The 21,940-nt window shown below is 40.9% G+C and overlaps 1 protein-coding gene across 2 annotated transcripts in view; it reads left to right on the top strand.

The window, feature by feature from the left end:
* SGMS2 (sphingomyelin synthase 2) overlaps positions 1-21,940 on the top strand; it is an 80,977-nt gene that overhangs the window by 31,600 nt on the left and 27,437 nt on the right. The window contains exon 1 of one of the 2 annotated variants that reach the window (XM_029234594.1): positions 4,780-4,898. The exons of the other annotated variant lie outside the window; for it this stretch is intronic. The gene's annotated coding sequence lies outside the window, so the exon portion shown is untranslated. Of the gene's footprint in view, positions 1-4,779; positions 4,899-21,940 lie in introns of those variants that run through there. 2 annotated transcript variants of the gene reach the window in all.

Consider the following 21,940-nt stretch of genomic DNA (forward strand, 5'->3'; position numbering starts at 1 on the left):
CCATCTCCTGATGGTAGAGAATTTGTTCCACAAATTTGGAACTGTCTTCTCTTCAGCTCTTATCAGATGCATGGCTGAGGGATATGGAAGTAAAGGATGGATTTCTGGTGCAGTTGTGTCCCTGAAATGAGCCAGACCATCAGAGCTGCTTATTTGTATTGCATTGCGTTGGCTTCCTACCAAAGAAACTCTAGAGAGCCATGCTTCGGAATTTATTGAGGGTCATGATGAAAAGCTAACGTGACGTGGTCTCCCTGATCTGTGCTGTTGCTCACTGCCTCTTGTGTCTGTACACAGTGAGCATGTTAGAGCTAAGTGTCAAGAAAAGCTTTTTTTCCCCTAGGGAACAAACATGGTTCCCCATTCCCCATCCTCCTAATACGTGCAGATATGGAGATACTCATACTCTGAGTTTGGAAAATTTTGTCTCTTCTCTTTTTTGCTCTAGCTGCAAAGGAACTGAGAGCCAAATATGTATCCCAGTTTTTGTCGGGTTGTAAGACTTAATTCCCCCTGTTCTTTCCTTTCTATTTTAGTTAGTTAACAAATATGAATAATGCATACTATATTCCAGGTGCTGTTTCTAAGGTCTTTATAAATATTAACTCCTTCACCCCTCTTAAGGACCCTATGAAGTTAGTGCTATTGTTATCCCTATTTATAGATGAGGAAACTGAGGCACAGGGAGGTTATGTATCATGTCTGGAGTCCCAGAGGTGCTGAGCGTGGCGATTCCTTACTGGGAGTGGGTGAGACAATATTCAGTCACAGGAAACACACCCGCACTCCTCCCACTGCATCTTGTGATCAAGAACCCCTGGGCTTCCCTGGTGGCACAGTGGTTGAGAGTCCGCCTGCCGATGCAGGGGACACGGGTTCGTGCCCCGGTCCGGGAAGATCCCACGTGCCGCGGAGCGGCTAGGCCCGTGAGACATGGCCGCTGAGCCTGCGCGTCCGGAGCCTGTGCTCCGCAACGGGAGAGGCCACAACAGTGAGAGGCCCGCGTACTGCCAAAAAAAAAGAACCCCTGGTCTCTATTTACCTGGCTTTCTGATCCTATGTTACTCCTTTTACAGGAGTATTTCACTTCTTAGCTGTATCATTTACTTTATTCCTTTCTGAAGTGATGCATGGTATATATACTTCAAATTAAAATAAATGAACTTCCATGACACTCTTTTAAACGGGTCTTCTCTTAACTACTTCAGGATGTGTACAGAGTGTCTGGAGTAGTGAGCATGAATTTGCAGTCTAACATCCACCCGCTTTACCCATCTCCTTTTCAACAAGAGCACGCATTTTGAGTTTGACTAGATGAAAAAAACTGTAAGCTGATGATGTTATCAGTGTCATTAATACCATGTTAGAAACAATTATAAATGTCCACAGACTTAAGTTATGGCCCAGGAACCACTACCTGCTCTTCTTTAATTTGACTTTCCCCTGCTACCTAAGAAATAAACTGTTGCCCTGTTTTATGAGCTACTTTAAGTTTCAGCTTCTCCCAACTTGACACTCTGGGCTTGTTTCTACATACCGCTGTGTGTAGGTACATGAAAAGCATTGGACCTTCGGGATGTGTGTCTTCTTGAGAAATCTCTTTCTTAGCCCAGTTCTTACCTTATCAGGTATTTATCTAAGCTAACTTGACTCTTGACCTTATAAATAGGCAATTGAATTGATCCTTTTGATAGAGTAGCTCAAATTGGCAGATGCAAAGATTAGCCCATGAGATTATTGGTGGGTGTTAACAGTACAACCAGTGTCCCTACAGGCAGGGACAGGCATGGTTTGGGGATACTTTGAGGCCATATTTTTAGGCACCTTTAATATTAAGAGGCACATGTACTACCTGATTGAATATGAATATACATTAATTTCTTCTAATAGTACCTCAGTGTTCCAGAAATGGCTTAAATATGGGGAACCTCTGAAGGGTTTCAAGTGAGAGTAAATTTTTAGAAAGATCAGATTTTCCTGTGGAAAATCTGGAGCGGGAGAAGATTAAGGCAATCCAGGGGAAACACTGGTGGCTGGAAGTAGGGTCAGGTTAATGGCAGTGGTGGGTGAAGTCAAGAGAGAGGTCATAGCTGGAACGAGGTCCCAGGTGAAATGAGAAAGACATTCTCTGAGGGTGGGGCGGTCTTTTCAAAGGAGTGGACATGGCCCACTGAGAGTATTGTATGGTGTCTGCAATGTAAACTAAGTTGCTTCCTATTATGGGCCTTATTGGAACGTAGCATTGTTGACCAGTTGAAGTCTATTCATCTCTACCCGGCATTTCAGATATACTTACATTTTTTACTTTTACTTTTTATTTTTGGCCACGCCGAGCGGCTGGCAGGATGTTAGTTCCCCAGCTAGCAATCGAACCTGGGCCCCGGCAATGAAAGCACCGAGTCCTAACCACTGGACTGCCGGGGAATTCCCTTGTTCTTTAATTTTTATAACAACTTTATTGAGATGTAATTCATACCATAAAATTCACTCTTTTAAAGAGTACAATTCAGTGATTTTTAGTGTATTCACAGAGTTGGGCACCATCACACTATCTAATTTTAGAACATTTATATCATCCCCAAAAGAAACCCCATACACACTTTTTAAAAAGATTTACTTATTTTTGGCTGCGTTGGGTCTTTGTTGCTGCACGTGGGCTTTCTCTAGTTGCGGTGAGCGGGGGCTACTCTTCTTTGCGGTGCCCGGGCTTCTCATTGTGGTGGCTTATCTTGTTGTGGAGCACGGGCTCTAGGTGTGTGGGCTTCAGTAGCTGTGGCTCACAGGCTCAGTAGTTGTGGCTCGTGGGCTCTAGAGCGCGGGCTCAGTAGTTGTGGTGCGCGGGCTTAGTTGCTCCACGGCATGTGGGATCTTCCCGGACCAGGGCTCGAACCCGTGTCCCCTGCATTGGCAGGTGGATTCTTAACGACTGCGCCACCAGGGAAGCCCACTGTGCCACCACTGCGCCACTAGAAACCCCATACACATTGATATTCACTACCAATTCTCTTCTGCCTCCAGCCCTTGGCAATTCTCATCTACTTTCTCCATACCTACTTCTCTCCAAGGTATGGATTTGCCTCTTCTGCACACTTCAAATAAATGGAATCATGCGATATGTGATCTTTTGTAACTGGCTTCTTTTATTTAATGTTGTCAAGGTTCATCCATGTTCTAGCATATATCACTCCTTCATTCCTTTTTATTGCCAAATAATATTTTATGATATGGATACACCACATTTTGTTCATCCATTCATCAGCTGATGGGCGTTTGGATTGTTTCCATTTTTGGCTGTTATGAATAATGCAGAATGAACATTTGTGCACAAGTTTTTGTGTGGACTAGGGCTTTCATTTTTCTTGGGTATATAACTAGGAGTGACACATTCGTTCTTGAGTCTCTTCCAACAGTTGAGTATTTTTGGTGAAAGTGGGATCTCAGTTGAAAATCAGTTTCTGGTTGTGGATATGTATGTATATGCCCTGTAATTGTTAAACATACATTTTAATGAAATTTGTTAAGCATTTAAAAGGTATATATACGTCAAGTACCAAATATCGTGTGTGTGTGTGTGTGTCTGTGTGTGTATCTCAGTCTATACTCTTAGGATATTCATATGGTGGTTCTATGAATTGTAAACTTCTGGAAAATGGTATACATTTTACTTCCACCCACCAGTCAAATTTCAGCTACTTAAAATCCACTGAAAGAGAGGAGGGAGAGATGAATAGGTGGAGCGTAGCGGATTTTTAGGGCAGCGAAGCTACTCTGATACTTTAATAGTAGATACACGTCATTATACCCATGTCCAAACCCATAGAATGTATGCCAGCAAGGGTGAACGTTGCTGTAAGCTGTGGACTCTGGGTGATTATGATGAGCCCATGTAGGCTCATTGATGGTAACATATGTACCACCCACTCCATGGGGGACGTTGATGATGGAGGAGGCTAAGCATGTGTGGGGAAGTATGGAAAATCTCTGCACTTTCTGCTCAATTTCACCGTGAATCTAAAACTCCTCTAAAAAATAAAGTCTATTTAAAAACCCATTAAAATATCACAGCAGTTGTGTGTATTTCGAAGGGAATCCTCCACCATTTTGTTTGAACATGACAGATTATGCACCACACAGCAGCCTGGGTTTCGGTGACACTGAGTTTGCCTGTGTATTGGCAGTTCCTCACCTGCTCTGCAAAGCCCTCGGTGACCTGGCCTCTGACCTCTGTCTCCGCTGCACTTCTCTATTCCTGAGTTTCAATGCTCCATTGCCTTTCCATTCTCTCAACCTGCCTGGCTCATTCCTGCCTCAGGGCCTTTGAACCAGCTGCTTCTTTGACCAGCAATGCTCTTCTTCCATATCCCAGCCCGCATTATTATTAAGTCTTAACTCAAATAGCATCCCCTCACTCCCTAACCACTTGCTCTAAATCAGCCGCGCCAGCCTCGCTCTGATTCTGACTGACTTCTCTCAGTGGCATTTATCACAGGCTTCTTTTATCTGCTTGTGAGCATCATGATGGGAATCCACCTACCTTCCTTGTTCCACCTCTGAACAGGTCTGTCAGATATTAAATTAATGTTGGTGGAATGCATGGCCAAGTTGCTTTTCTCCCCCAGAAATTCTGGTACCTGTTAGAGCCAGTGTTCTCCCATGACTCCTGCAGGGAGGGCAGTATCATAGAACTCATCATTTCACCCTCACCCCCAGAAAACCAGCAAAACATAACAAAGCATCATTCTTATTTAATAACTCTCACTTTCTCTGCCTTTTAGAGCTATCATCCCTTGCCCCCCCCCCCCACTCTTCGCAGAGGGATCTGCTACGAGACTGAATGTGTTCACTGCTTCGAGGACCAGGGACCACGGTGGGATTTGCTGTGCTGCCATCTGCAAACAGTAGGTTGGGTGCTTCCTGGTGCTAGATCATAAGTGTGATTTGCGTCCGCTGAAGGTTGGTTGCCTACCAGTTGTCCTGCAACTTCTCGGCTATCTTCTCTTTTCTAGTTAAGACATTTGGAAAATGCCTTAACTCTGAGAATTTCTATTTTATCCTCAAGAGAGTCTTAGATTTCAAGCTGTTTCAGGTGAGTGGATGTTTCCTTACTTGTTGGATTGTTGTCTTAAATGACAGCAAGAGAAATAGAGGTGACACCAAAACTTCCCAACCTCTTTGTGTGACTGCCAAAATACGGCACTCAGTAACTGCCTCAACTGTGCATTAAGAAAAATTAGTGGCACTAAAAATCTTCAAAGAAACATTGGTCAGCTGTGCACCTGTTCAACAACATTACTGAAATGATTACTAGCAAAGTTATTCTGTTTCTGTGCTTTTTAAACTAAGGTCAAAGAGATGTGGTAGTTATACCCATTCTCTGCCCACTGAGGAGGAAGGAAGTTTTCGCGTTCATGATTGACATTGTGCAACTCAACTCACTGCCTAAACTAATTTGAATTTAGTTCCTAGGATAACTTTACTCTTGAAAATATAAATAGGAGTTGCATTTTTAATGCACAAGATTTTCTTTTTCTTCTCTATAGATAGGGCACCTTAGGAGCGGGGCTCAGTTGGCTCTTATGATAGCCATTCTTCTTCATCATTACTAGTTAATGTGGTGTTTGCCTAAAAAGTCTTCAGCCCAAAGATGGACCCCAGGGCCATGTAATCCCAAGTTAATTAAAAATAAATTTTTAGGAATATTTAAGAGTCACTGTTCAGCACAGCATTCCATAGGCGTATTTGTTTGTCTTCTGTAAAATTCAAAATAATTCTAAGAATGTTGCTAGGATTAGAATGCCCATATGGGCCAATACTAGGAATGACAGCTATTTCTGAATATTTGACCGCAGTGATATCTCTCCCTTTGTCTGATAGTGTCTGTCCCATGGAAGCTGGGTAAAGAAAAGAATTCATGTATTCAACAGATACTTACTGAACAATTTCTGTGGGCCAGGCGCTCATTTCAGTGTTGCGAATGAGGCAGTGAACAAAGCAAAATTCCTGCTTTCGTGGAGCTTTTAAAAAGCTCCCAAATAGGGCTTCCATGGTGGCACAGTGGTTGAGAATCCGCCTGCCAATGCAGAGGACGCGGGTTTGAGCCCTGGTCTGGGAAGATCCCACATACCGCAGAGCACCTAAGCCTGTGAGCCACAACTACTGAAGCCCGCGCGCCTAGAGCTCGTGCTCCGCAACAAGAGAAGCCACCACAATAAGAAGCCCGTGCACCGCAACAAAGAGTAGCCCCCGCCCGCCGCAACTAGAGAAAAGCCTGTGCGCAGCAACAGAGACCCAACCCAGCCATAAATAAATAAATAAGAAAAGCCCCCAAATATCCTCAGCAAGCCGATGGGAGAAGGGAGGCGCAGATAACTTGACTCGCTCTCAGGTGTCCTGGGAAAAGCTCCTTCTAGATGGCAGACAGGCACAGATGAAAAGGAGAGAGTTGGAACCTGATTCGGAAAATAAGATAAAGCAATCTTAATGCTCTAGTTTAATCACTGCAAAATAGAGAAGCTTGTTAAAACAATAAACAAAAATCAGGTGCCAGGGTGTTGTGACCTAGGCTTAGAAAAGAAGGATTACTTTTCAAGGATAGCATTTTACTTCATGTTTTTCAGGTTCACAGATTCTGCCCAAATTCTGCCTCCACCACCCCCTCCCAGCCTCAGCTATCTGTGCCTAATGCAGCCTTCCAGAGTATCTCTGTGCACAAATATGAATTCATATTTGCCCCCTTCATAAAGTAAAAGATAGCAAACTATACTTTTGAACAATGTATTTTTTTCTCCTGATATATGTAGGAGGGTTTAACAAATCAGTACAAAGAGAGCGTCCTCATTCTTTTTTTTTTCTTCTCTCAACAGTCACAGAGTGGTCCATTGTATGGATGTACCACAATTTAAATAGTGACCTATTGATGCACATTTGGGTTGTAGCCAATCCTTGCTCTTAAACAATGCCGCAATAAATAACTTTGTGTGTAGGTTATTCTGCATGTACACAATTATATGTGTATAAATTTGCAAAGTAGAATTGCCAGTCATAAAGGATGCGTATAATTTTGATAGCTGTCTTGTCAAATTGCCTCCCAGAGGGGATTTATCTTATTCTCACTCCCTGCTAGAAACTTGTGAGACTAGCTGTCATTTGGGTCGGGATTTTTCACCAATCTGATAAGTTAAATGGTTTCTCACAGTTTCAGTGTAGGAATACTATTCATTCAGAATTTTCAATGGCATTTTTAAGAAGAAAGTGCCCAGAAAAGTAAACAGGACTAGAATTCAGCTCTTTTTATTATGCAAAAAAAAAGGACACTGAAGGCCATCTTAGCTCTTCTACTATGTAAGTTAAGACAATGTCCACGTTAAAAATGCTGCATTTTAAATCCTGAAAATATACAGGGTAAAAGTGCTTCTTAGGCTCTTGATGTACCTAGGTGACCTGCTAAGAGTAAGACCTTTCTCCTGTAGTTTGGTCCTGTATGGTAGCTAATTGAAATAGAGCAGTGTACAAAAATGAGTTAACACAGCAGGTCTGAGACTGCGCTCCTTAGAAACACCCACTTGCAAGGTTGGCCCTTGACTGGTGGTACCTGGTAACTTAGATTTGAGGAGGGTTCCCACCATTTCCTGGTAAGAATGGCTCACTGTGCCTGGACTGTTTGTGCAAACAGTATGGTTTCTGTTGAATGCCTGCTTGCATTCCGGGAGTGTAGAATTCAGGTACATGTCTAGCAGAAGGTTCCTATGTGACCAGCCCTAATAAAAACCCCAGACACAGAGTCACTAATGAGCTTCTCTGGGAGACGATATTTCACAGGTGTTGTCACAACTTCTTGGGGAAATTAAGCACCACCTGTGTGATTCCACTGGGAAAGGACTCTTGGAAGCTTGCTCTGGTCTCCTCTGGACTTTACCCCATGTACCTTTTTCCTTTGCTGATTTGCTTTGTATCCCTCTGCTGTAAAAATAGCCATGAGTACAACTGTATACTGGGTCCTTTGAGTCCTCCTAGTAAATCATCAAACCGGGAGTGGTCTTGGGGACCCTGACCCAGTCAGCTTGCCAAGACTTTAATATTCTCTCTGTCTATATTGGTATTAGTGGTGAGCGACACATATTTTTAGCATGCAATTAATTGACCTTTGACATTGTATCTTGACTTGTAGTCTGTGTTCTATTGTAAAATGTGCTTCAGAGTTCTAACTGTGATTTACATCTAACAAGTGGAGGCAACAAGACGGCGGCTGGATATTGGAGAGTTTTTTTTTTTTTAATATAAATTTATTTATTTATTTTTGGCTGCGATGGATCTTTGTTGCTGTGCGCAGGCTTTCTAGTTGTGGTGAGCGGCAGCCACTCTTCGTTGTGGTGCGCAGGCTTCTCATTGCAGTGGCTTCTCTTGTTGCAGAGCACGGGCTCTAGGCATGCGGGCTTCAGTAGTTGCAGCACGTGGACTCAGTAGTTGTGGCTCGTGGGCCCTAGAGTGCGCGGGCTCAGTAGTCGTGGCGCACGGGCTTAGTTGCTTTGTGGCATATGAGATCTTCCCGGACCAGGGATTGAACCCATGTCCCCTGCATTGGCAGGCAGATTCTTGACCACTGTGCCACCAGGGAAGTCCCATATTGGAGAGTTTTATGTTGAGTGGTGAATCCACAATTGATTCTTCGGTCTTCCCAGTGTCTATACTTAGGCTTAAAAACTTCTTGATTTGGGGCTTTCCCTGGTGGCGCAGTGGTTGAGAGTCCGCCTGCCGATGCAGCGGACACAGGTTCGTGCTCCGGTCCGGGAAGATCCCACATGCCGCAGGGAACAACTTCTTGCTTTAATTTTCTATAATTTGATTATTAGGTAAATGAATTTATTCATATTCTTCTGGATTCATAGCCACAGAATTTTAGCTAGACAGACTGATTTCTAAGTATGCTCTGATTTTAAAGCTTAACTGCAAACCAATAGTTCTGGAAACATCACTTAGCATATCAGATCTTTGTCCAAATAGGACATAAGGTCTAAAGATTGAAGTAAAGCTTATTTTTGCATAATTGTATTATATTAGCATCCCGTTTTAAATTTTTCAAATGGAAAACTGATAAAAGTGTTAAACATAAAGATTTATTTCTTTAAGCTGCTTTTTTTTTTTTTTTTTTTTTTTTTTTGCGGTACGTGGGCCTCTCACTGTTGTGGTCTCTCCCGTTGCGGAGCACAGGCTCGCAACACGCAGGCTCAGCGACCATGGCTCATAGGCGCAGCCGCTCCGCGGCATGTGGGATCTTCCCAGACCAGGGCATGAACCCATGTCCCCTGCATCGGCAGGCGGACTCTCAACCACTGCGCCACCAGGGAAGCCCTAAGCTGCTTTTTAAAAAAGAAATTAGATGGCTTCTGAAGAGAAGTGTTTGTATGGTTTAAAAATACTACATGTAGTCCAGAGCAGTGGTTCTTCATGCTTACGGTTGACGGGTGTATTTTTGTTGATAATAACCAAGATTGAATGACATTGTGACAGCCATTGTTGTTAGTGTTTTACATATAGAACCTCATTTAACTTTGTGAGGTAGCTATTATTAACTCCAGTTTGAGACAGAAAGGGTTTAAGCAATTTGCCCAAAGTTAAGTGATTGGCTGGCCAGAACATGGTAGGACTAGAATTTGAATTTAGGTCATCTTTCTCTATAGGCTGAGCTCTTAGCCACTCTGCTTTCCTGGATCTCATGGTAGCATCTCACTGGTGCTACAGAAAATTGGTTCTTCGAAGACCCTTATACATTTATCCTTGGGTATAGGGATGATCTGGTAATTTTCTGCTGAGAGTAAGAAATGTTCATCTTCTTAGTTTCTAAGTGTCGGAAATCATATGTGGGATCCTTCCAAAACACAAAACGCTCCTTGATCCCATTATCCTGGAGGCAAAATCCAAGTATCATAACAAGGCCTTACCAACCTCTTCATAAGCCAACCTTTCCGCATTTCAGCCAAGCTGACTTTCCTTTTGTTCCCATACACACAAACCACATTCTGCTTTGCTCCTTAAGGCCTTTGCTCGTGCTATTCCTTCTGCCTTAAATAACCCCACCTGTACCTTGCCTGACTTTTCTTCATCCTTCAGATCTGAATTGAAAAGTCCTTCTTCCAGGAAGCCTTCCCTGACTTTCCTGAACTGAGGGGCATGTGTGCCCCTGTAGCATCTTAATTTTACTATCCAAACATTTATCTCCTCGTGTTGTAGTTATTTGTTTCCCCAACTAGACACAAGCTGTGTGAGGGCAGGGACTAGGTTTGTCTGGTTTACTTGGTCATAACAGGCACTCAGATAGCAGACATTCAAATACCTAAATGAAGGTTAAATAAGATTTTGAAAGATGAGGCAGAATTAGCAATTTAGGGACTTCCCTGGTGGTGCAGTGGTTAAGAATCCGCCTGCCAATGCAGGGGACACAGGTTCGAGCCCTGGTCTAGGAAGATCCCACATGCCGCGGAGCAACTAAGCCCACCATGCGCTACAACTATTGAGCCTGTGCTCTAGAGCCCGTGAGCCAAACTACTGAGCCCGCGCGCCACAACCATTGAAGCCCGTGTGCCTGGAGCCCGTGCTCCACAACAAGAGGAGCCACCTCAATGAGAAGCCTGCGCACTGCAACGAAAAGTAGCCCCCGCTCGCCACAACTAGAGAAAGCCCATGCGCAGCAACAAAGACCCAACACAGCCAACAACAACAACAAAAAATTAGCAATTTAGCTTTCGGAGTACACAAATGCAATAAACTGTGGTGGTGTCATAGATGAAGCTCTACTCCCATTAATTATCCGAATTCTTCAGTTATAGCATGGGAACGAACATTCTTTTGTTACTGAAGCTCGCATTAAGCAGGTAGTCAGCAACAACTTCATGAGCTTAAATGCTAAGCTTTCTGCTGGTAGTTTCATTTCCCAAGTCTAAACTGCATTTTGGGAATCTGAAGAACGAAGCTCTGTATCCCCAGTTATATGCATGAGCCTAAACATCTCATAGGGCTGCAGCAGGTCCACTCGTGAGCTCTGAACCCCAAATTGGGAGAATCTGCTTACACATGGTTAAGGACTTAACGATACTTTGGAGAGCGATTCACCCCCCATGTTGCTTGCCAGCAGTAATTGTAACCTGCAGTTATCCAGTTGTAGATCATGAGAGTACCCATTTCTTAAATCTGCTATGGAATTTGTCTGGTGGACTTCAAGAAATTTTTAGACATGGAAACAAATTTTTCCCTAAAAATACCTTTCAAAAAGAAAATGTTTTGGAGAAGATGAAGTTTTAACATATTTAAGATGAAAATCTTTGCTAAGTAAACTTATACATCCCTTTGTCAAGAACAAAATAAAACATCTATTATTCATTATACTTTTAATAGTACTTGAAGATATCAGGCATACTGAAACCCCTGTTTAGGATGAATATTATTTGATGAAGGGAAGAAGAAAACTTTCTAAATTATATTTGTCCCCTTCAGTCCATTAGCATTAAATAAATTTAGGATTCAGGACTTTCCCACTAAGATTAGAGGTAACATTTAGGCACATGCTTACAATCTTACTTTCTGTGTCCATAGCTCACATGGCTGAAAAGGACCAGACAAAAAAGCAACATAGTATCTAGTATGTGTACATGTGTGTGGCTTTTTTAAAACCACTTTCCCCCTTTGAATATTTAATGCATAGAAATGATTAGTAAGAATGGTAAATCCATAAAATCTTAGGGAACTAGTAATAACTGGTGGAAGAAATTACATACGATGCAAACCCAGAGTGTTTTATTCTAGATTTTTGGCTTCTAGAGTGACCTAGGCATGCGTGCTACTTTATGTTTAAAGACAAAACTCAGCAAGGTGACCTTAGGCTGCCAGTGACATTTATTTATTTACTTATTTTTGGCTGCGTTGGGTCTTCGTTGCTGCATGCGGGCTTTCTCTAGTTGCGGGGGCTACTCTTCCTTGCAGTGCATGGGCTTCTCATTGCGGTGGCTTCTCTTGTTGCGGAGCACGGGCTCTAGGCGCACAGGCTTCAGTAGTTGTAGCTCGCGGGCTCTAGAGCGTAGGCTCAGTAGTTGTGGCACACGGGCTTAGTCGCTCCGCGGCATGTGGGATCTTCCCAGACCAGGGCTCGAACCTGTGTCCCTTGCATTGACAGGCAGATTTTTAACCACTGCACCACTAGGGAAGCCCTGACATTTATTTATATTCACAGTGGTGTTTGAGGGTGAACCCCTTCAATTCTGAAGCTACTTGTATTATGGTATCAATTCAGGTAAAAAGACAGGTATATGTAAAGGTGTAATACTTTTTCTGGCCTGAAATATGGCCCACCAAATGAGTCAACCCTCTGGTTGACTGAAAAAAATTCCTTCTTTGACTATGAGGTCAGAATTAGTGACTCAGGGCTGTTCAGGAATATATAAACTATGAATTCATGAGAGAATTAATTCTTATAGGGATGGCAAGTAACTTCCATGACAGCCTATAATTCCAATTCACTTTTATATGTAAGAATCCTGTAATTGCTTTTTGTGTTAAAGCTCTTCTTCAGAACGCAATAGAAAAAATAATGTAGCCTGTATTTCAGCTACAAGAGATCTGTAGATTCTGTGCACAGCATAGTGGCATTTGAATTCCCTGACTTGAAAAGAATTGAAGGAGCCTCTGCTCCCAGTGACATGGAAAAGAACAGTGTCAAGGTTAAGCATGAAACCCACCGTCTAGTGCTGGGAGGAGTTCGCACCGAATAAATATCTGTCCTGCATCTGACTGTACCTGTGCCTGAGTCACTTTCCTCCTGCCAAACACAAACAGGTTACTAGGCAACAGGAGTGATTCAGACACTCTAAACATGTCACCACAGTGAAATGTCCATCTGCAAGATTTCCAGGAAATGCCCTTCTTGTAAGTCACTGGGGAGCTAGATAAACATTCACACAGGCACCGAAGGCATCAGATGACCCAGAGCTAGTAGCTGTGTGTTAAATTGTAGGGCCAGCTAATATCTGGAAGGAAGTCATCTCTCAGGGCAAACACAGACTGTTATCTGCATGGTAACTGTGGGAAGGAAACATGGAGGAGAAAAAGGTGTAATCTCTCCCCAGAAGGACTCATGGGGAAGGAAATCCATTGCTCTTGGGGTGGGAGGGGGGAATAAAAAGCACATTCCAGATTGTTAAAGTAGACCAAGATTTCAGAAAACCTAGCAGAGTGGCTAAGATTGCCTGGGTTCAGATCCCACCTTTGACCACTTGCTGGATTTCTGGGTTTCACTTCCTCATGCCTCACATGGAGGTGGTAATGGTACCTACTCTGTAAGGTGGTTGTACGTATTAACATGTTGATGTTGGAGAAGCTCCAATGCCTGGTATCATAAGCTCTGGGGAAGTGTAATCACGTCCTCCATCCTCCAGGCATCTCCCTAATTAAGGGGTGGGGGCAGAATTGTGTAGGAATGAAGGAAAACCCAAAAATAGGTGAGAACTTTTCAGGGATTTATCTATTCTTTTTATCATTTTGAGAACTGCAATTATAGAAATTACAGCATCTTTTAAGAAACGTCTCCAAGGGTTTTCAGCATTACATACTTTGAAAATTATTTATATATTGATAAAGTACATCAGGATTATGCAGGGGGAGGAGGATATAATCATGGAGATTGCTTGGGGGCTTCCAGGGTATCAGTAATATTCTGAAACCATGTATGGGTTTTTGCTTTACTATTTTTTATACTTGATGTTTTATCCCCCTCTTTATATAAGATGTATTATAATTAAAAATGCAGTCACCCAAAGTAAAGCACTCTTAAGTTGGGTGAGATGTGGGGGTCTTGTATCCCATATGGAAATTATAATTATGCAGATCCATTATTGACTCCTTCAGAAAAAGAAAGGTGCTGGTGGTATTTTGGAAACGGGTGAGATAGAGCTGGAGTCTTTCAGTGTGTGAACTGACACGTTCGTTCACAGCCATTCTAGTGCCTCTGAATGCCAGGCCCTTGGCTGGTGGCCACATTGACACAAATCAGACGTGGACTGTCCTTGCACCTTCTAACCCAGCAGAGGAGATACCCTGTGTAGGCTGCAAACTACAAACCGTAGGCTAGACTAAAGAAATGGGAGGAGCATAGGTAAGGGGAGAAAGGCATGGCATTGAATCCCAGTCTGATCTTTTAAGAGTTCTCACTTCCCTTGAATTTATTTTTTGAAGGGAAAGCAGAACATTAGCAGATTGGATTGAGAATATGTTGCTGCACGTTGGGCTGGGCTTAGTGGCACGGCAGTGCTGCGGTGACCTGAGAGAGTTGTGAGATTAGGAACTGTTTTTCCTCCTGAATTTGTAGAGTCTGGTTCTATCAGGTGGGGATGCATCCCAGGGAGGGATCCACTGTAAAGTCAAGTGAAAGAAGGGGATTAGAGAAGTGCCTCTCAGGGTTGTCTCAAGAGCTCAACATAGTAGTCCATGGTGTAGCACTAGTACCTGACACCATTTTATTCAATAACCATACAGATTTCTTTATTACCAAATTAGCAGCCAAATGACTTAAGGTTAACTTTTAACTTAGACAAATCCGTTTAACTCTAAAATTTCTCACTTTCCCTAAAGCCACAATGTAAAGTGCTTCATTCACTGAATTTAGCATTGAAGGTAGCATTGTTTTATATTGAGTCTTATACCTTGAATAACTTTCTGAGTGTAGAATATTAATTTTGGGGAAATACTTCTTTTTTTTTTGGCCACTCCGCACGGCATGTGGGATCTTAGTTCCCCAACCAGGGATTGAGTCCGTGCCCCTTGCATTGGAAGCATGGAGTCCTAACCACTGGACCGCCAGGGAATTCCCAGGGAATGCTTTTAAGTTTGACTTGTTTTATAAAGAACCTAGAGTTTTCCCATTAATTAATTATTCAATAATTAATTATTGAAGATAATTGGTATACAGTAATTTATATAAGTTACAAGTGTGCAATATAGTGATTCACAATTTTTAAAGGTTATACAACATTTATAGTTATTATAAAACATTGGCTATAGTCCCTCTGTAGTACAGTATATCCTTGTAGCTTATTTTATAGGTAATAGTTTGTACCTCCCATTAATTTAGATTCTCAATCTTTCATCAGGAATCTTTATGTTATTTGATGGAAAACTGTATTAACCATTATTCATAAAAGCTTACTGAACCAACATAACTTATTTTCAGGAACACAAGAAGCCATAAATAATGCCTCAAATGATTCAGATGTACTTTGATGGAGTTCACTTAACTTTATTTGTTGCAAAAATGTTTGCAGTAGGAATTTGTTATTTTAAATAATGAGGTTCTAACACATGATCGGCTGCTTTTCTAAAGTTATTTGTTCCTCTGCGTGTGTGTGTATGTGTGTGTGTGTGAGAGAGAGATGTGTGATATTAAAAGTGGAATAGTCTGCTACCCAGAAAAAAAAAATCAATCTAGGATTGCTAATCCTAATTACCAGAGAAATCTAGTCTTATTTGACTCTGTAAATTGTCTGCCTTTAATCATTAATGCTAGTAGAATAGGTAGTTTAACTCTTCAAATCAAGATATACAGTTTCCAGTTACTTGGAACATTTTTACTTCTTAATTTTTAATATTTCATAAAAGGCCTTTTAAAATATAGTTTATACTAATTTGTATTATTTCCTAATTTTGAATCTGCCTCCACATAGTGGTCAGTTGGTATAATAAAGAATAGTACTTGATTCTTTTATACCCTTTGGTGTTGGTCCTGAGCTGACTCAATAACTTTCTATTTACCTTGCATCTAATTAACCACTTCTTATTCTATGGGATAGGACCTTTCACTTCAACCTTATGAAATTATTTTCTTCAGTTTTAATGTCTTATTTCTTCTCTATTTAATTAACCTGAGGTCAGAAGCTCTTTGTTAAAATTTTATTTAATTGGCTTCAATCATGGTAGGAAAGGGGTTCTGCATCAGGCCCCCCACAAAAGTCTTCTTACTCCATACAGATGCCCAAATAGTGGATGGAACCTAATGGGTGATTCTTCCATGAATTTATTTCCCTTTTCATGTGGTCTCTTCTGACAGGATGACTTCTGACATTGAGAAATAAAGACATAAGCTAACAATTTTAAAATTGTAATGTGCCAATGGCCAATCATTTAACAGAGTCCCCTATTTGAGAATGTGAGACAGGTAAGGCAGAAGAAACTGAGGACCAAGGGGATTGCTTTAATTCTCATCAAGTAGTAGAGTCAGGGTTAGAACCCAGATCTTAGGATTCTAAGATGTTACCGTACATGGTTGACCTGTATTTATTTTTTTTCTGGTATTAGCAAGGGCATATCTTAGGCGCCATGGTTATTGAGTGAACTTTTGTTGTTCATTGTTTTAATAAACTCATGTGGACCTGTTACGCATAAATTACCTGCATCAAGCTAATTAAAATGCCAAAACGTTTTAAACCTTTGAGAGGATCGATGTCTCACCCACAGGACCAGTCTCGTGGTGCTCTGAGCACTAAGAGGAAATACCTAGACCCTCTGGTGGTTAGTACACTCTTTGTCAGTAAGGTACCTTACTCTACTTCTTTTCTTTCTGTGAGAAATGAGATTTTTGTTTGCTTTCTTTAACCGTCTTTGGTGGAATCACCAAAAATACAATAATCAATTGACTTCACAGTGTGAATTAGATTTGTGAAAGCCCCAGAGAAATCTTCTCGTCTACCTAGCTATTAGGCATGGCCTTATTTTTGTAGATAAGGGAAAGCTACCAGAGTGGTCAACCAACATTTCCAAGAAAACTTTCTGACGGTTGATCTTCAAATATAGGTTTCTGATTGCACTTTGGTGAAAATCTATGCAGGGAAAGCCTGTTTATTTAGCCAGTTATCTGTTGAAGTACACTAATGTCCTTGATGAGTGCATTTTTGTTTTTAGAGTTGGTGCCACTTTTAGAATAAAATGAAGCAATTATCTGCTCCAGTAACAATAGGATTCTGAGCTTTTTTTAGAGTTAGCTCTTTTGCCACTAGCTCTTTTGTCCCTGTCGCTACCACACCCAGATATTTGCCAAATATCAAATTCACATTTGAAAGCTTCATGATTATTAAATATAATGTTTATGTGATTCTGTGGATTTTCTTATTACTGAAATCTTTGCACTGATGTCTGATTTGCCTCTCTAGAACACCATTTATAAGAGGTTTGTATAATAATTGTGCATGAATATATAGTCAAAAGGCAAAGTAACAAATGGTGACCGTACCATGAAAATGTCAGACACAAAGCACCCCAGAGGGGAAGGTTGGTTTCTATCTAACAAGCAGGAAGTTATAAATTGGCATTTGTCTTTCAACGGGGACACTAGGTTTTGTAACCTCTCTGGGCAGTGAGTGCTGTGTTTGACAATTCATTTCTGAGTCCAGGAGTTGTAGCAAGAAAGGTTGTTTGGAGGAAGTGACATCTAAGCTGGAACCTGAAGCATGAGAGGCAGGTGAGCAAGCAGGAGGGTAGGGGCGAGAGGAGGTTCGGGCTGCTGAAAAATTATATGGAAAGGCCTGGTAAGAGGAGATATTGCATGTGAAGGGAACAGAACTTAAGCAGTTATGTCTGGAAACACAGGATTTAGGGAAAGGAAAAAAAGAAAAAAAACGACTCACAAACTGAGCCTGAAAAGGAGGGCAGAGGCCAGATTATGAAGGTCCTTGTAAGCAGTGTCACCCGTCAGAAGGACACACCAGCATCTGAGAAGCAGTCTGGGGAAAAAAGATAATTGGGGAAAGGTGATCTGACCAGATATTTGTCATTAAGGAAAGAAAGTTTATTTTGTTTACCTATAACGGCATTAGTGTTCTGTTATTTTTGCTTTTGTTTTTGTTTTTTTAAAGAGAGCCTTGAAGAGGCATACTGAAATATTTACAAGTGAAATGATGTTTGGGATTGTTTCCCAAAAAACCCAGGGTAGGGGATAGATGAAATAGATTTCCCATGATGATCATTGTAGCTGGTGAGGTTTGCTGTATACTATTCTCTCTACTTTCAATACAACATTTGAAATTTTCTATTATAAGGTGTTTTGTTTTTGTTTGTTTTTTGTTGTTTTTTAAGTCAAAATAAGCAATGGACTTTTGGCCATAGGGAGCCATCTAAGGGCTTTAAGGAAGCCAGTAAAGCAGGAAATGGACTGGGAACAAAACCAGAGAGGGAGGGAGTGCTGCATTAAGTACTTGCTCAGTCCTTTTCCCACAGTGACTGTGGCGCTTCAGTTTCTCCTTGTGCAAGATTCATAACTTCAGGTCTTCTTAGTGACCTGTTCTCTATTATCCACTTCTTCTTAATACTTTCACTTTGTATTCAGTAGTCCAAAATACTAGTAGTACCCGATACTCCTAGTACTACATCAGCTTTCTTTTTATTAAAAAAAATTTTTAATGTATCTTTTTGGTGGATGGATTTAATCCATTAAAAATTTGTTGTAGCTATTGATATGTTTGGACTAATTCACGCCTTCTGTAAGGAAGGGTGTTTGTGAGCTGAACTAAGCTAGAGAGAGCAGAGTTAGGTGGATAGTTGGAAGATTAAAATGCACAGGACCTGGGGTGATTGGCAGGGCAGCAGAGGAGGGGGTTTGAAGCCCAGATGATAACTAAGGTTTTATTTACCCTACAAATAACCCCCCCCAATGGAATTCCTTCATTTCCTTTAAAGATACCCCCCATCAACCCATCATCCTTTTTGACGTTCTGAAGAAGTACCTCTAAAGTATATAAACATATTAACCAGAATGTCATTTTTCGTCTTGTTCAGTACAAGCCTTGGAAACGGGCTCGCAATCTTCTAATAACTTTATTGCTGCGGATTAAGCTGCAGAAGAAAAAAACGAAAACAAAAAACGAGAAAGTGAAAAACTTCTAGGCTGTTACTTTGTTTCAATTTATTTTAAATATAGGTTTTTGATAACTTTTTTTTTCAAAAACAATTTCAAGTGAGTATTTACAGTCAAATACTTTTATTTATATAGAGTCATCAATGAAAATTACATTTAATGGAAATAAGATTAAATATGGAATTACACCTTTTAGCTTCCTGGTACTAACTGAGCATTCAGTTTATAGCGTTTCCCGACTACCTCTTGGCATGAGGTTGAGGTTTAGAGACAGTGCTTTTAATCATCCTGTGTTTTTCTAAACCTGCTTCACTCTGTAGAAAACAGTCTGACCATAGTTTACTCCCAAGGATAGACCAGTGCTAAACCTAATAGAATGATTTTCTATTCATTACTGATTAGTGGAACTTGGCATTTTAAAAAGCTGTTTAAAAAAAAAAAAGCTATTCTAGTTTTTAAAATTTTTGTTTTCAGTTTTCATCTATATACCCTAGACTTTTAAAGTTTCTAAGACATATATATATGTTTCCCTCCCCATCCTCCCCTTTTATGTTCATTATTTGAATTTTCTTTTTACTTTTACTTCTATCAGGTACCTGGTTTTACTAAACTTCAAATGCTATTTCAGGCTCTTCTCTAATTTGTAAAAGTTGTTTTTATTGCTCATTGGTCTTTTTAAGTGACTTCTGGGTGGAAGGGGGAGGGTGGGAGTTACTTAATCAAAAACCTCTTGAGGATAGGAGCCAGCCTTCTCTTCAGCTTACCTTCCTGAGCACTTAGAGCCGAATTCCACACAGAATGGAAGGCCAGAAATAGTTCTCCTGGTTGGCCCGCCATTCATTTGCCTCACCTTCCAGGCTTTCAGCAGTGTCGCAACATTTGCTATGTATTTAACCTTTGAGTATTGCTTATCTTGAGTTTGGTCGCTCTGTTTCATTAAACAGCTTTTTAAGTTTTCTATATCTGTAGTTTCTATCCTACCTATTTAAGATAAAATAAAATTTCTGCATCGAAAGTCAAATTGAGTTCTGAATCCTTATTAGATATTTGATAGCTTCAGCTCTTCTGTCCCCACATAATATCTTTCTTTTTATTCTTCCTGTGTTTATATAATAATATTGCATCTTGAACCTTTTCTTAAATCCTCATGTGGGTTAAACATTTCTTAGAAGATGCCCTGGGGTGATCAATTTTTTTAAAAGTCAATTATGACTTCTAAAAAAACAGAATAGAGGGCTTCCCTGGTGGCTCAGTGGTTGAGAGTCCGCCTGCCGATGCAGGGGACACGGGTTCGTGCCCCGGTCCGGGAAGATCCCACGCCGCGGAGCGGCTGGGCCCGTGAGCCATGGCCGCTGAGCCTGTGCGTCCGGAGCCTGTGCTCCGCAACGGGAGAGGCCACAGCGGTGAGAGGCCCGCGTACCGCAAAAAATAAAAAACAGAATGGAATTAGAATACTGTAAACATGCATACATTATTTCAATCTATTAGAAATGGAAAGGACTCAAAAGCAAAAATCCACAACTGAGTATGGGAGCATTTTCGGTGGAATTCCTTTTTAGTTTTAAAAAGTTGTATTTGTGGGACTTCCCTGGTGGTCCAGTGGCTAGACTTCATGCTCCCAATGCAGGGGGCCTGGGTTCGATCCCTGGTCAGGGAACTAGATCCCACATGTCACAACTAAGAGTTCGCATGCTGCAACTAAAAGGTCCAGCATGCTGCAACTAAGACTGGGAGCAGCCAAATAAATATTTTTTAAAAAGTTATATTTGTGCAGGTTTCTAGAAGCTATTTATTGTAATTGGGTCTCAGCAGGTTGGAACATAGATGTTCTTGATGATCTTTTGACTTGATGGTGTACTGATTTTTTTTTTTCTGATAACGAGTATTCATTTAAAAATTTTAAATTGAGTGTTGCCTCATAAGCCTGGTGATCTAACTTTGAATAACCCTCCTGATTTATTTTTCTTCATAGCACTATATATATATTTTTTAATAAATTTATTTATTTATTTTGGCTGTCTTGGGTCTTTGTTGCTGTATGCGGGCTTTCTCTAGTTGGCAACTAGTGGGGGCTACTCTTTGTTGCGGTGCACGGGCTTCTCATTGTGGTGGCTTCTTTTGTTGTGGAGCACAGGCTCTAGGTGCTCTGGCTTCAGTAGTTGTGGCACGCGGGCTCCGTAGTTGTGGCTCGCGGGCTCTAGAGCGCAGGCTCAGTAGTTGTGGCTCACAGACATAGTTGCTCCGTGGCATGTGAGATCTTCCCAACCCGGACCAGGGCTCAAACCCATGTCCCCTGCATTGGCAGGCGGATTCTTAACCACTGCGCCACCAGGGAAGCCCCAAAACACAACATTCTTAAGCATATACTTTTTATTGCAGTTAATTGAGGCTGAGTGAAGACATGAAATAAAGAGATTTCAGTAAATACATATTTCTGTGAAAACAACAGCAACAACTATATGTGGTTTCCAATACTTTTAGCTATAAAATGCCACATTGGTAATGAAAATGTTTTTAAATGTGGCCTCTACACAAATGTAGGAAGGAAAAAAATCTCATACTCCTGCCACTTGGACAACCATTCTTAATATTTCAGTGTACTTGTGCACTGACTGTTCTGTACGTGCGTTTTTTACATATTTGAAATTGTATGAACCAAAATTAACTCTGTCAATACTTCTATAATTAAAATAGCCATTAGCATTTTCCTGATTGTAAGAATGATTAATGTGGAAAATTAGAAAATACAATCCAGAATAAAGAAAAAATTAAAATCACCCATAAATTCATCAAGCAGTATTAATATTCGGTATATTTTCTTCAGACTTTTAAAAATATATATGTAACATACGTCTGTACATTGCTGAAATCATACTGTAATTTCCTCATCATTAAAATCTTAAGCATAATTTTAATAAATTATTTGAGAATACAGTTGTATCTAGATATATGGGTGAATACTTTTATCATAGAAAATTTGGAGAAAATAGGAAAGTACCAAATAAAACAAAAATAATTGGTAAATCTGGTAAATTGGTAAATAAAACAAAAATAATT

Source organism: Monodon monoceros, unplaced genomic scaffold (genome assembly GCF_005190385.1).
Source record: "Monodon monoceros isolate NGI ecotype Baffin Bay Population unplaced genomic scaffold, NGI_Narwhal_1 Super_Scaffold_20, whole genome shotgun sequence".
Taxonomy (NCBI): domain Eukaryota; kingdom Metazoa; phylum Chordata; class Mammalia; order Artiodactyla; family Monodontidae; genus Monodon; species Monodon monoceros.